The sequence below is a fragment of the Ambystoma mexicanum genome, chromosome 2p (genome assembly GCF_040938575.1).
Source record: "Ambystoma mexicanum isolate Mex_15411 chromosome 2p, UKY_AmexF1_1, whole genome shotgun sequence".
Lineage (NCBI taxonomy): Eukaryota > Metazoa > Chordata > Amphibia > Caudata > Ambystomatidae > Ambystoma > Ambystoma mexicanum.
The window spans coordinates 183,202,967-183,219,170 of record NC_090923.1 but is presented as its reverse complement, the minus strand read 5'-3'; the positions used below and the strand labels follow the sequence as shown (position 1 = coordinate 183,219,170).

Here is a 16,204-nt window from a genome sequence, read left to right as displayed (position 1 = left end):
CACGGCGGCCATCTTTAAAAACACAATCCATTGCCATCCTCTGCCCCCTGGACCTGTTTGGAGTAGCTTGCAGTTGGAAATCATCAGGGACACCCTCAACATGCCCAAGGCATGGAAAAAAACCACCGACTGGCAGCGGAAAGAAAAATTCTCCTCAGAGGACCTTATCATGCTGACCCAGACCGTAGCTGACAATGCCGCCGTGGTCTTTGCCTGCGACATGCGGCGGGAGACTCTCATGAAAAAAAAGGCAATCTGGGCTGAGGTTGCATTAAAAGTCAGTGCTGTGTGCACCACCACCGCAATGTGCGTGAGTGCTGAAAGAGGTGGGATGACCTGAGACTCCGGGTGAGAAGCATCCTTGCCGAAAACCACCAAATTGCCACAGCAGGTGGATCTGGGTCGCCAACAAAACTTAAAGAATGGGAGGAGACATGCGCCAACCTCATTGGCGTGGAATGCATAGAGGGAGTCGGCACGATGGAGCATGGCGTGGCAACCACTTCAGATGGAGGTGAGTGTACACATGAAAGCATGCAATGTGAATCTACTGGTCCCCTCGAATGTGAGCCCGGAATCACCTCATGGATGGGAAAACATCCACACATGCATCACACCCTGCCCATGTCAGTGTCAGACCCAAACACACATCACCAGAGACAAGTGCCACACACAACCATGCATGGATGAGCCACTGCACTGACACATCACCTGTATCCTTTACAATGTAGTCCAAATGCCCACAACTGCATCATTGATGTATACTGCATTAAGTACATTGAACTGTAACTAGTAACATCCCCCTTCTTGTCCCTGACATGCTCACATACAGACAGTGAGGATGCTGGCAATGCATCACTAGCACCCCCTGCACATAAGAAACAAAGGGCTTTGGACACAGAGGACACCCCCACAACCTCAAGTGGCAAAGGCAGAAGGGTCCAGAAGCAGAGTGCGAAACATCGTTGGAGCGCCACTTCCAAGCCACAAGTTGCCACACCACCAACAACTGCCCCACCTCTGGTGGTTAACCCACCACCACCGATCCCGGCCACAGAGGGCCCACCCTCAGCTCCAGCTAGTTCAGCAGGAGAGGCGGCAGCCACTGCCCCACTATCAGATGTGGGGGACCCCACCGACTTCCACATGGAGATGCACACCCCAACCCCCCCTGGAACCACCGATCCATCACCTCAGCACGCGCCTGGGTCCAATGTCACTGGCGATGAGAACATGGGAGCTTTTAGTAGCCCCCCGGTGGCTTCATCTGTTGACCTGGTCCCATCACAGGCCACAGCAGCCACACCACCAGGACCCAACACTGCCCTCGACCTGGCCAGCATCAGCCAGCGGCAACAAGAAATAACTGTGCTGGTTGAGCAGCATGTTGAGGAGGCTTCCCGTCTCAGGGCAGACATCACGGAGACAGCAAGGCACTCCAGGGAGGGGATGGAGGCATGTACAGACAGGCTGTGTGGGGAGATCATCTGAGTCAGGGAGGTCCTCACACGGATAGCGGACGCATTGTACCGCTAATTCCCACCACCACCACCACCAGGACAGTCTGCAACATCCGCATCTGCCAGTTCGAGGCAGACAAGCCCCCTCCGTCGCTCCTCACGCACCACCAGGCGCACCTCTAGTTAGCCTCCCAATGCTGGTGTTGGCAATGGCCAATAGGGAGTGCATGGTGAAGCCTCCGCGTGCATGGCTGGAGGGAAACATTGTGCAAGACACATGTGGAACTGTTTTGGGGGTGGGGGGAAGGGTGTTATGGGACTGTTGTGGGGGGTGGGGAGAAGGGTGTTATGGGACTGTTTTGGGGGGTGCGGGGAAGGGTGTTATGGGACTGTTGTGGGGGGTGGGGGAAAGGGTGTTATGGCACTGTTGTGGGGGGAAGGGTGTTATGGGACTGTTGTGGGGGGGAAGGGTGGTGGGATGTTTGGGGACATGCACATTTTCTTCTTTGCGTTCCTTAATACACTGGTGTTTGAACAAAACACAGGCTTGTACTTCTTCATTGTGTATGTGTACTTTATTGACGCCATGGTCCATTGTGCGCTTCCAAACAGACACCAGTGCACTACTACCCATATGCATGTGACAGTACGAAACCATGTTACTCAGAATATTTGGTTGATCAGATGCTGTCTCACAGCACGTCCCTCCTGGCCATCCCCTCTTGTATGACCTGCATCCCCTTCATCTCCGTCCTCATCACCATCATCATCCTCATCAGGTGCTTCTATTTCAACGCCAGGGGGCAGTGGCACATTCCGTCTGATACACATATTGTGCAGCATGACACATGCCATGGTGATCTTGGCCACCTTCTCATTGCCATACAACAGAGTGCCACCAGACCTGCTAATGCACCTAAACCGTGTCTTCAAAAGGCCAAAAGTCTGCTCGATCACAATGCGGGTACGGGTATGTGCACAATTGTATTCCTCTTCGTGCCTGTTCTGTGGGTTCCGTACAGGGGTGAGGAGCCACCTCTTCAGGGGATAGCCGGCATCACCTGTATAGGGGGACGAATGGGGTCCTGTTACTGTTCAACTCAAGAGCGACCTGTTCATATCACACAAATGGACTTTGCATTGTGATTGAAGTACACAATTAACAGCATACATACAGATGGTCTGTGTGACTGCAATGTGCAAAGGTGAGCTTAACCATGCAAGTAGACATGCCCCATGAATGCCTCCAACAGTAATTGACATGTCCTGGGTGAGGCCAGGTCTCAGGTGTCCCTGGGCCCAGGCAGATTTGGTACCACACTGCTGGTGTGATGCCATTCCAACATTGATGTTCTCATTCTGAGAGGCATCACTTCAGTGGTGCTATAGGTGTGTGGTGCTATGCTATGGCTAGGGGTGATCCCTTTGCATGCTTTCAAGGGCATATTGCATTATTGTTGTTGTGCTGGACTAATTCTGTATGACTATCTTGACGGCATGTATGACATTTGTGTATTTGGTGGCGTGGAATGTTGTGCAATGTGGATGTGGATGGATGTATAAGGTTTGTAGACCTGGATTGTCATCTATGTTGTGTAGCTTATACTTGCATGTCCGTTCATCTGAAGTACGTTACGGCCTTCCCAGATGGACATTGGCGTACATCTGTATGTGCATTCGTCCGACGGACGACAAGCTACACCCATTTCGAGTATGTATCTCTCCCCCCCCAATCACACCCAGTTGGAGTATGTATCTCTCCCCCATCACACTGACATGTGCTTGCCCTGCAACTCACCAAGTATCCACAAACGTTGTCCGGCTTGTCGCTCCATGTAGCATGGGATAGTTGAGTTCCGGAGGACCATGGAATCATGGGTTGATCCGGGGAAACGGGCACAACAATGTGTGATTACCTTGTTGGCATCACATACCATTTGGACATTGATGGAGTGGAATTGCTTCCTATTTCGGTAGACTACTTCATTGTGATGTGGTACAAACAATTCCACATGGGTACAGTCGATGGCCCTGATGCACCTTGGGATGCTTGCCAGTGAATAGAAGCCAACTTTGGTGTTTGCAATCTCCTGGGCAGTCCGTGGAATGAATATGTGTTCAGGTGCATGCTTCAGGAGGGCATCGAGTACCTGGTTTAGCGTGTGTGAGAATACTGGTTGTGAGATGCCATGCATCTGGCCCACTGTATGCTGGTAGGTGCCTGTGGCCAGGAAGTGGAGCACAGTCGCCACCTTGAGTAGTGGGGGGATGGCAGTTCTGATGTCTATGAGGCTCACAATGTCGTTGTGTATCATGTCCACGATGCTGGTGCTGGTATCCCGGTCCATACGGTACAGGGTGTGTATCTGCTCTGGGGTTAGATTGAATGGACTGGCTCTGATCCTGATTAGGCTGCCACAGTCTCCATTGCCTCCACCTGTGCTGATTGTGTCCACCTGTGGCAGGTGGGAACACTGCTCAGTTCTCTTAACAGGTGGTTCACGATGGCGGTATTAGCGCCATGGCGGTAAGGGGTTTTGGGGGCTTTACCATGCCGCTATTGGCATGTCCGCTCGCCTTGTGATGCTGTGCTATTAGCGGCATGGCGTTATTTACGGGATAGAGGGTCACGCGCACGCGGCTGCCCGCTATTAGTGGCACCGTACTTAGCGGTGACGCTAATAGCGGTGAGCCGCTTCGTAATTAGCATGGGGATTTAACGTTACCGGTATTCCATTACCGGTAACGTTAAATCCCTACCGCCTACCGTGTAATGAGGCCCCATATCATCGGCGCACGCCAATACTGGAAGTGCTTACGCACCTACCAGAGGATATTCTGCCTTGGAGTCCACCAGGGCCCCCTACATGCCATTAATATACAAAGTAAATAATACTGGAGCCAGGACACAGCCCTGGCAGACTCCTGCTGTTACCTCAAAATAGCATGCGCATTTCCCCTGTTCCCCAAAATAAACACAGGCCCTGGTGTCCTCATGAATCATTTGTAACACTTTTAGCAACTCAGCCGGGCAGCCCATGGACCCGAGCACCTGCCATAATAGCACCCTATCCACCTTATCAAATGCAGTGCTCAAGCCCACAAATAGGTCAAATAAATCATTTCGCCCTTTACAAAGACGGTGGGTGCCCCTTCCAGTAGAGATTGAGTTCTGCCCAAGCCTGGCCTAAAACCATATTGAATCTCCGAAAGGGTTTGGTTCTTCAAAATCCAGTCCTCTAAATGTTGCAGCATAACACGTCTAAAGACCTTTAAGGAGGTATCCAACAATGAAATTGTCCTGTAGGCCAGATGGCTTCATGGGTCACCCTTTTTCAATATGGGGTGAATAATTGCCTTATTCCAAGATTGTGGGTATGCTCCTGTTTCCAAATAGGAATTAAAACAAATTGTCAAGAGTGGAACCCATAGTTCTAGTGGGGACTGCATCTGGACTTGGGGCGCGATTATGCAATTGCTGCTTAACCACTGTCTTCACCTCCTTCAAAGTCAGCTGTATTGAGGAACACCAATCTCCACCCTCATACCTAGATACCTGACCTGGGAATAGGGACGTGTAGTGGTCAGACCAAGATTTTTATCCCACACTGTCAAAACTGCATCTGTTATTACAAAGAGCTGGTCTTCTAGTAATGATTTGGTCTTTTATGAGCATTTTGAGATGTCACTGTGCTGCACTCTGTTAATGCAAGAGGGGACAGCAACACAAGGGGGGCGTTTGGAAAGGAATGGTAGATAGATAGATAGATAGATAGATAGATAGATAGATAGATAGATAGATAGATAGATAGATAGATAGATAGATATAAATATATATAAATATTCAGTGAACTTATATATTCATAATATATTATATAATAATATTCATAACGTCCCTTTAACAAAGTTCTTTCATGGAATTTCAGAGATTTTTACCAGTGCACCCTAATTTCCTACAAGTTCCTTATATCATACTCTACCCCAATGTAGCAGCACTAGCGTCCGCGGCAGTAGGTACCATCAACAAAACCCAGAAGCACAGGGGACAACAAAAAGTTTTGTACCCTTCAACCAAACTAAACATACACATAAAACAACAGTACTTATATTTACTACACCCAAATATACCTTTTTTGTACAATTCAACATTTCACAATGTAAAACATATTTTTTTCATTTAGCACTCAATATTATGGAGTGCACCAAGCACAAACCATAACTGTGCAACTCATTTTATCAGTTCAGGACAACTCTTCATTCAAACTGAGATACACCAGCAGCTCATTGCAAAAAAAACTCTCACTAAATAGTACGTACAGTGTATTTATTTCTCTATTATTACCTTTCATTATTTAAACATTTCTCAAAAGCAAATATCACAATTTTATATGGCAAACACACTTCAGTGGCTAGAAAAATACTTTTCCAAAGAAGAAATGAGTGATAATGAAATGTCTAATGGTAAACAATACATCTTTCAATATAAACAAATAATGTAATTTATATACAGCTCATTGAAATCTGAATTTCGTCTTTTCTTATACTACATACTTTACTTGAAGAAACTACACCACAACCTAATTATGGAGAATCCCAAAAATCAGAAAGACAATCCCAATCCCAACTATACACAATGAAATCTCTGGTGAGCTTTGCATCCTGCTACTGTTAGATCTGTCAGCAGAATTCGACTTAGTGGACCATGATAAACTTTGTGCTACATTAGCGACCGACTTCAGCTTCTCTGAAGATGCTACTTTATGGGTGAAATCCTTTCTAGGTGATCGCACGTCTAGAGTTTCCATTGGCAAAGAGGCGGCTGATCCCATTCCAGTCCCGATCGAGGTTCAGCAAGGATCATGCCTCTCTCCCACCCTGTACAACACGTATACCAAGCTTCTATTTTCTGCCCTGGATGCTCTGGGTGTCATTTAGACTAACTTTGCAGATGACAACCAGATCCTCATCCCAATCACAGGAAACTATGACCACAACATGGTAACCATAAATAAAATGTACATAATAATACAAAATTGGATGGCTCTGAATAGCCTATGTCTCAACGATGAGAAAACTGAGATTCTCATAGTGGGCTCTCAATCCAAAATCAATTCCCTACATGCGGACTACACATCCATCAACATCGCTGGTACCCTGATTCCAACTTCGAAACAAGTAAAAACATTAGGAGTCTAATTAGACACTAACCTTACTCAACTTATTCGCCAGTTCCTCTCACCTACAAACTGCATCACGTTAGCCAGAGCATTGATACTTTCCAAGCTGGACTATTGTAATGTACTTCTACTGGGGACTTCCAAAGCCAATCTAGACAAAATATAGCTCATGCAAAATAAAGTGCTACGAGCAGTTGTAGGACTAATAAAATAGAAAGTATCAAGGATAAGTGACATATTGGGATCAAGGTGAAGAAGCATATGCCACATAAACAGATGAAGACATTAAGTCATTTTAGACATGTACAGATGCAAAAGAAATGGAAGCAGACAAAGTAATCTTGACGCTAGCTTATAGTGAATAGATTGCGGCAAGCGCCAACATATACATATATGCATATGGACAAGGAAAGGATGGATGTTTCCACTACACATTATAGCAGTGCTGGACAGTAGCAAGAAGGCCTCATTTCTAGTGTGTCACAGTTAAAAAGCAAATTGAATTACAAAGTGAATCTCAGTAGACAAGGCTGGATGAGCCAAGAAGCCAAGGTCTTATCAAATTGGAGTGTACTGACATTGGATACAAATCATGCAAAAGAACAGAACTCCTGTTAAGAAGGCATGAACATAACAAGGAAGACATCAGAGGTTAATTAATAAATTGTATTAAATGAAGTAAAGGCTCGATTCTATGGTCTCTATTCACATGGAAGGATGAAGTTGGACGAACCAGGTGGTCACACCTATGCACGAGAGCAGAGCGTGCTTTCATGCCCTAAATTTCTCAGAGCTAAAAAAACTCTCAAGGCCAAGCTTCAAAGCCTAATTGACAGTAGACTACTGAGGTGATGATGGATTTATATGCTAATTGGTGGGAAGCAATGGATAAGGCGAGCTCACCAGCACCTGAATGGCCAACCTGCATGCTTCTAGACGTAGATGGAAAAGTACTGACGGAGGTAGAGTGCCAACTAATTGTAGAGTGCCAACCAATTGTAGAGGATTGTGTATTTAGGGGTCCTATAGTTGTGTAAACCAATGGGACGTTGTTTATTTAGTGATGTTCATAGTGGTCATTTTTAGTGGAGGCATTAGTTGCCCCACCTGTTATTAAGTAACCAATCACATATTCACACTTTTTTAGACTAGTATGGATCGTATACTTAGATGTTCACTCAGAGCCAATAACCCATACTCATAGGTGTTTGTAGTTTGCCACAAGGATGATGTTAGTAAAACGTAGGTTAGCGTCATTGATGACTAGTTGTGTGTATAAGATCTCAGTTGTTTACTAGAATGTTTGAGTAAGAGGATCGAGCGAGTTCGTTGATGTTCGTTATGCTCTATGTTTTAGATAATTGATATTAAAACAGTCTTCCTTTTGCCAACTACCTGAGTCCTTTCCATTATTGAAATGTGAATAAAAATCTGCACCCCCTTCCATCTCCAGGGTAATTGCTACTCATCTTAAAGGGTTGGGCTATCCAGTTCACTTGGTAGCAGAGGATGGTTCAGAGCCATCGACATAAGTAAACTTTAGAGTCCCAGCAAAATTGAACTACGTTTGCCTTACGAGTGGAAGGACGTGAAGCTCCCCCGTAGATAGTGGTAAGTGTCATTTAAAAAAGGTTGCAAGCGCAGTGTGACGGGTCCCCTGGTTTCAGACAGGATCCCCTCCCACGTCTACGAGAAGCTGATCAGACAGAAGGTTGAAGTGGCGGTAAAAGAGGCGTACGATCCAGAGAGTCAGAAGACGAAAATGAGAGTGGCGAGTCAAATCTGAGAGAGTTGGCAAAACGTATGGGTGATGAGTGAAAAGTAAGAGAAGGGACAAGTAATGAATGGAGGGAGGCGGGATAAACGTAACGTGAAAATCAGAGTTTTATATAGATGATGAATAGACCAAGCAATAGAGGTATCGTGAGAGAGGCCACGATAAATAGAATATGCCCTGGCATGCGTTGTAAAGAACGTATCAGAAGAAATTTGAACCAAGAGTCCCCTAGCGGATGACGTAGAAGACGGATTTGATTAAGGCGAATCTAAAGGGGTTAATTTACACTCCGTATGGAGTATCTTAGAGGGCAAGACAGATCTTAGAGGAGACTGTAAAGAAAAATATATGTAACTGGTCGAGTCTGTCTGTTTGATTTATGTGATTATGTAAATGATGATGTCATAATCGGAAAAACGAATTGATTGTTTTAAATTGAACTCGGTGGTTGTTTTTTTTAGCAAGATTGAGGTAAAAAGTGTGATTAAAGGGATTGGAGCCTGCAACGAGGTGTCACGTTCATATTGTGTTATTTTTCTGAAACGGTCCGTTACAAAATCTGTGATCAAAGAAAGTGAGTGTCAAATAGGTTAAGAGTAACGAGTTGAGAATGGAGGATATTTTAGTCGACTCATGCATCTCTGCAAGCAATTGCCAAAACATGCACCCAAGCTTAGACAGTATAGTGCGGAATGGGTTAAAGGAACCGCAGATAAAATATTTATGCCGTGACCACAAGGAGGGTCACTATCGAAGGCAGTCCTGCAGCATATGACAACATATTTGCATGTAACATACATGGGAAAAAAGCTGGACAAACGACTAGCTAGCCTAGAGCTTTGGAAGATGTACCAAGAAGAGCGAGATGAGCCGCCTCCTGTAGATTGAATACTTAATGTATGTAAAGAGGGGGTTAAGGAGCCCTCTGCTTCCCCCACCCCAGCTGAAACAGAAGACGAGAACAAGAAAGACGATAGGTTATACCCATTGAGGGAGCATAAAGCAGCAACAGGGTATAGCAACCAGGCATATGAGTCGCCTATGCAAAGTAGTGACGAGGGTCCAGACAAAAGTACTGAGAGAGATGTAATCTCTAAGGTCCCGAGGGACAAGGAGAGACACGATAAAGAGCGAAGTGATTGAGCAAGCACATGTCTAGATATAGGAAGAGAAATAAAGAGATGGAAGGGAGAAAGAGACAAAGCTGATGAGATAGCACACTTAGAGAACAAATGGGGGGTGGACAGATTTTCCTTAAACTCGATGGTAAAGGCATTGAGGATGTAATTCAAAGGTAAGATCAAGATGAGCAAGATGAAAAAGATAAAAAAGAGAGGAACGATTGAAAGACAAAGGAGCGAAAAGGAAGGATAGAAAAAGACGAGAGCAGTTATATTAAGAAGGGCAATTGAGAAAACAAGAGAGAGCAGAAGATCAAAGAAAACATGATAATAGACAAAAAGAGAAATTGATGAGCAGGAAAGGCTAGAACGAAAAAGAATAGACAAGGAGTAACAGAAGTTAAGGGATAAGAGAATACAGAGACAAAAAGATGAGGAGATACGCAGGGCAAACGAGAGAAGGGATATGAAGAAAAAAGAGGAAGCCAGGATAAGAGAGGGAGCAAGATAACGAAGAGAATTTGACAATGAGATAGAATGTAAAAGAAGGCAGAGAGCACGTAATCTTGATCACTTGGAGAAGGAAGTAAGGAATCTTAATCCAGAAGTAGCATGGGAGGACATAAAGGAGTTCTTCCCAGAATACGAGTCGTTACCAGGCCCGTCTAGAGAAAATCTAGAGGGCAAGTTTGACTCTAGGAGCATTGGGGAAGCGATCGATAAAGTATATCATGAAATGAAAGCCCAGAAAGAATCAAAGGGTAAGGGAAAAATGTATCGACTCAAGGGCATTCAGTTGTACGACACAGAGGGAGCCTCATGTAGTACAAGGCAGAAGGAGTTGTTTTTAGATAGACTGACTCTGACAGAGATGAGGAGGAGAGAAGTTACATGAGTTGTCTACAGGAATTGTCAGACCAAGACAGAGACAGCTTCCATGGGGAAGAGAGAGGAGATGTATGTGGTCCCGAGGGATGTTTGTCAATGGATAAGGAAGTAAGATGGTCAGATTTAATTGCACCTATACCTAGGGCGTCAGAACCATTGGCACAATCAGATTGAGCTAAAGGGCAACCCCATGGTGAGAGGGGGGAGTCACCACCTTATGTGAGCAGATTAAGATCGCTGCCAGGAAGAAGGCGATGTGGTAATATTGTCCCTGCGGTGGACAGACAAATGGTGAGAGATGAGAATGAGTTTGGGGCTTCACAGTTTCCCTTGCTAGAAAAAGGGGGGCCAGACCACAGTATATAACATGGCCCCAGATGGATAAGGATAATTTAAGGTGTAAACTCCTGAGTTTAACTTCTGGCGCTGGGAAATGGATATATGAGTTAGAAAAAATGACGGGAGGAAACACATTAGCTATAGGGGACATTAAGCGTCTCCTGATCACCATACTTGGTGAGAGAACTGATGACGTTTGGACAAGGGCAGGATATGCTGGTGTTACTACAGTTAACACTGCTCACGATAGAGCACCGGTCAATAACTGTAGAGCGACAGTCTGGAAAGCGCTTAGAGTACTGTATCTGGACACGTCCAATATGGGAGCTATAATGACGAAAAAGATGCAAGATGGGGATGATCCGCTTGTTTACATGCAGAATTTTCAAGAGCAGCGGAGCTTGGAGACGCGAGAATTGTGGGGAAAATCTATACCTGTGTTCTATCATATACTGTGCCAATGGCTGCCAGACCCTCTACAGAAGCAGCTTAAGAAGTTAGTGGGTATAGAAGCCAAACCATGGTCAGAGATTCAGCTGACCATTGCGCATTATTGTAGACTCTTGCAGGAAAAGAATCACAAGAAAGATGATGCTAGGAAAAGCGAAGGAGCAAAATTAGTAAAGAAGAAGTTTTCCAAATATGCCATTGAAGGAGCGATGATGACTAGTTTAGCAGATTGCGAATATGCCGCAGGTGAATAACCAAAGGCAGTTTAATCAGGTTAATAATGGATTCACTCAGCGAGGAAGGGGAGTATTTCGAGGAAGATGTTTTCAGAATAATCAAGGGAACTGGCAGAATAATCAGGGAAGTTTCCTGAATAATCAAGGTGGGTTTCGACATACGCAGAACGACGGTCAAAATATGCATGATGGGCAGATTAGGAGGCCTCCTATATGTTGGACATGTGGGATGACAGGGCACTTTGCTCGTATGTGTAGAAGTCAAGGGTTCATGCAAAATAGCCAATTTCCAAGAGGGGGGGACTTCAAACCCACCTGCGTATTCACAGGAGAGTGGAGACAGGTTTGCTCAGATTCAAACAATGCAGCAGCAGCAAGCGCCGAGAGTGCAGCAAGGCTTGCAGACACAGCAGGTAGCAGTTAATCCACCACAAGGGCAGTCGCAGCATTCGCCCATGCAGATTCAGCAGAGTACAAGTACAGGACAGATAATGACTACTAGAGTAGGGGGTGTCACTGTCGATGGAGGGAATCCTTTTACAGGTAACGGAATGAGGCTGTACTAGCAATAGGACAGCTCACTGGGAAACATGATGTGTTCAATACTATCTGTGATGCTGAATCCTCACGGGGAAACTAGGGTAGACATCAATATAGGAGGCAAATCTTTTTCGTTTCTAGTAGACACAGGTGCAACGCGCTCATGTATACGAGAGGGAAAGTTTTGAATGTCTGGCAATGCCATGAATACTCAAGTTTCACAGGAGCTACAAATAGAGTTCCTTTCACTGAAGAATTACCATTCTCTATTACCAGTCTCTATAGGAGAGTGTGACATGACAGTGTCACTGCTATATTCAAGGCAGACAACTGTCAATATATTGGGTCGAGATTTAATGACAAAGTTGAACATGACAATTTTGTTTACTGATGAAGACATAGTGTGTTGAACACCAGGAATGCATCATTTAAAAATGAGCAAATTTGTTATGGCATTTGCAGGACAGATAGCCATGAGAGCAACACCTTTAGAACCTTTCATTATGGAGTATGCATTCTGTTGACATGGCTACCAGGCCTAGTAGGCAGAACTATGAGAATACCTGATGAATTTTTGTTGAGACCAAAAATACCTATGTGTGAAGAAGAGGGACACGTTTTTCCCTTAGTGCTGCAAGCAGCCATAGTCCGAGGTGAACTGCTTTGCTAGATGGGAATGATGATAAAGGCACACGATGGTCTTTGGAGATCATCCATCTGATGACGAAGTGATATTTGACATGAGTATTACTTATAGGTGAGAGCAATCAAACAAGAGGTTCCTCAGAAAATGATGCTAGCTCTTCCTAAGTGAAACTCCTTGTTAACAAATGTAATGCTATGATTAAAACTATTGAGCGTTCTAGTAAAGGAGATTCAGCTTCTTTATTATATTTTTTGCAGGAAATCAGAAAGGAATAACAACCCAATATTCAAACCTGAAGAAGGGCGGGAAGCGTCCGAAACGCATAGTTAGAGATAGGGCACAAGTGACAGTAATGGTCACAAATACTCAGTGACTCATTCCTATCAAAATATTGGGATTTTGGACAAATGGAAATGTAAACTTATGTATTCATGTAACAAATGTGTTTAGAACAAGAGTGATTCTTCCTAAGTAAAACTCCTTGTTAAAAAATGTAATGCTATGATTTGCAAAGACATGTGTATGATGATGTAAAAATACACTGGTATACTTTAAAAGAAAAGGTATATAAACAATAACGCTTTAATTTAAAGTTTGAATTATTTTGTGGTTGAATTATCGAATTTGCCTACTGGGCTTCAAAGAAAGATTGCAATTATTTGCTCATTGCTGTGCACCAGTTTGTTTATCGTGGTTGTTTGTGGTGAATCTCCCAGTTTTGATGTTTCGTCTAGTAAAGGTAGCACTTTACTAACTGGGTGCAACTAGAAAGAATATTGAACGGGTGCTTTTAGTCGCTTAATATATAGATTGAGCCTACAAATTAAGAGTGGTGTGCATCTCTACCTCCAATGTTCCTTGTTTAAATGAGATACCTGAAGAAGCAGAGCAAATTAATGGTCAAGATGAATGGAGATGTCACACAGAGCTGAACTGACATACCTAGAAGAAATGCAGAGACTAACGAATGAAGATATTCTATAAGGCATCAAGAAAGTATCAAGGATAAGTGACATCTTGGGATCAAGGTGAAGAAGCTTATCCCACATAAACAGATGAAGACATTAAGTCATTTTACACGTGTACAGATGCAAAAGAAACTCAAGCAGACAAAGTAATCTCGAGACTAGCCTATAGTGAATAGATTGCGGCAAGTGCCCATATATAAATATATGCATATGGACAAGTAAAGGATGGATGTTTCTACTACGCATTATAGCAGTGCTGGACAGTAGCAAGAAGGCCTCATTTCTAGTGTGTCACAGTTAAAAAGCAATTTCAATTGCAAATTGAATCTCAGCAGACAAGGCTGGATGAGTCAAGAAGCCAAGGTCTTATCAAACTGGAGTGAAATGACATTGGATACAAATCGTGTGAACGAAAAGAACTCCTGTTCAGAAGGCATGAACATAGCAAGGAAGACATCAGAGGTTTATCAAAAAAATAGTATTAAATACACTTAAGGCTCGATTCCATGGCCTCTAGTCACATGGAAGGATGAAGTTGGACGAACGAGATGGTCACACCTACGCATGAGAGCAGAGCGTGCTTTCACTCCCTGAATTTCTCAGAGCTAAGAACACTCTCAAGGCCAAGCTTCAAAGCCTAATTGACAGTAGACCACTGAGGTGATGATGGATTGATATGCTAATTGATGGGAAGCAATGGTTAAGGTAAGCTCACCAGCACCTGGATGGTCAGCCTGCATACTGCTAGATGTAGATGGAAAAGTACTGACGGAGGTTAGAGTGCCAATCAATTGTAGAGGACTGCGTATTTAGGGGTCCTATAGTTATGTAAACCAATGGCACGTTGTGTATTTAGTGACATTCATAGTGGTAATTTTAGGGAAGGCCTTAGTTGCCCCACCTGATGAGTAACCAATTACATATTCACACTTTTTTAGACTAGTATGGATCGTATACTTGATATAATATGATATATGATATGGCATTTATAACGCACCTACACACAAGTGTTTCAAGGCGCGACGAGGCAAAGGGAGGTGATAACAGTGGAAGACAGACAACAATCCTACTAGGCCAGGTATCATTCAGATTGCGCAAGTGCGAGGGAATGGAAAAAGGGAAGAGCGCCAGGGGAAGGGAAGGGGAAAGTGCATACATGGGATAGAAGAATAAATACGCTAATAAGACGGCCTGATGGTGGCAAGTGCAAGGTAAGAGCAATCATAAGTGCTGGGAGGGTGACTGTAGGGATACAGAACCAGTCCCTAAGTGCAGGGGGTTGCCAGGGAGGCAGGGGAGGTGTGCAAAAGGTGGGACCTGGCCCCAAGATCAGAAGGGGTGGCCAGGTAACCAGTGCAGAATCGGCAGGGAATTTCAGCAGGGGAGAGAGGCAGAGAAAGCAGAAGCAAAGAGGAAGGTTTTGAGGTGTTTCCTGAACCGGAGATGGTTCTCCTCAAGTTTCAGGAAGGCAGGAAGGCTGTTCCAGAGGGAGGCCCCTGCCGAAGAGAGAGATCGACCACCAACTTGCTTGGAGAAACGGCTAAACCTGAGGGAGTTGGAGGCAGATGAGCGAAGAGCCCGAGAAGGAAGGTATTTAGGAAGAGAGAGTTGAAGGTAATGCGGCCCCAGGCCCCAGAAGGCCTTGTGGATAATGCAGAGGGTTTTGAACGTAATCCTTTGCCGCCACTGGGAGCCAGCGCAGAGATTTCAGTCCTGGAGAGATCCCTGGGCTTGAGGCCAAGGACAAGTCTCGCAGTCCTGTTTTGGATAAGTTGCAGGGGACGGAGAGTAGAGGCAGGCAGATTTAGATAGAGGCTGTTGCAATAGTCCAGCTTGGAGAGAACCTGGGCTCTGGAGATGATGAGCTTCTGGGGGAAGGAGAGGAGAGGAAGAATACCTCTGAGGAAGTGCAGCTGGTAGTGTGACTTCTTAGAGACGTCGGAGATGTGAGGAGAGAAGGAGAGTGTGGAGTCGAAGATGACCCCGAGGTTTTTAGCCTTGCAGGTGGGAGCAGGAAGAGGGCCAAGAGAGGCCGGCCAGAGAGCTGAAGGGAAGGAGGAAGAGGGTGTGCCGATGAGTAGAATCTCGGTCTTACTGGCATTAAGGCAGAGGTCATTGGCGGCACACCACTCCTGGTTAGCAAACAGACAGTCAGAGATGAGGGAAGGAGAGGAGGAGGCCGAGGGTAGCCTGAAAATGAGCTGGGTATCATCCGCATAGCACTGAAAATTGGGACAGAGAGCAGCGATGCGGAAGGCAAGGAGTGCCAGGTATTGGTTGAACAGCCAAGGAGAAAGGTTAGAACCCTGGGGCACGCCACAGGTAGAGAAAAAGATATCGGAGAGGAAGGACCCAAGGTGGACCTGGGAGGGTCGTTCAGAGAGGAAAGAAGTCAGCCACGCCAGAGCCTGTCCAGTGATACCCAGGAGGAGGATGGCGTGGTTGACAGTGTCAAAGGTAGTGTCAAAGGCAGATCACTTAGATGTTCACTCAGAGCCAATCACCTATACTCATAGGTTTTTGTAGTTTTCCACGTAGGATGACATTAGTAAAACGTAGGTTAACGTCATTGATGATGAGTTTTGTGTATAAGATCTCCGTT

At 45.0% G+C, this 16,204-nt stretch overlaps 1 long non-coding RNA gene across 1 annotated transcript in view; it reads right to left on the bottom strand.

Annotated features, from left to right (window-relative positions):
* Positions 1-2,130: 2,130 nt before the first annotated feature.
* The window catches only part of LOC138565856 (uncharacterized), a 228,184-nt gene continuing 214,110 nt past the window's right edge, over positions 2,131-16,204 (bottom strand). Inside the window, exon 4 of the long non-coding RNA XR_011301662.1 lies at positions 2,131-2,521. This is a non-coding gene — a long non-coding RNA (uncharacterized lncRNA). The remainder of the gene's footprint in view (positions 2,522-16,204) is intronic.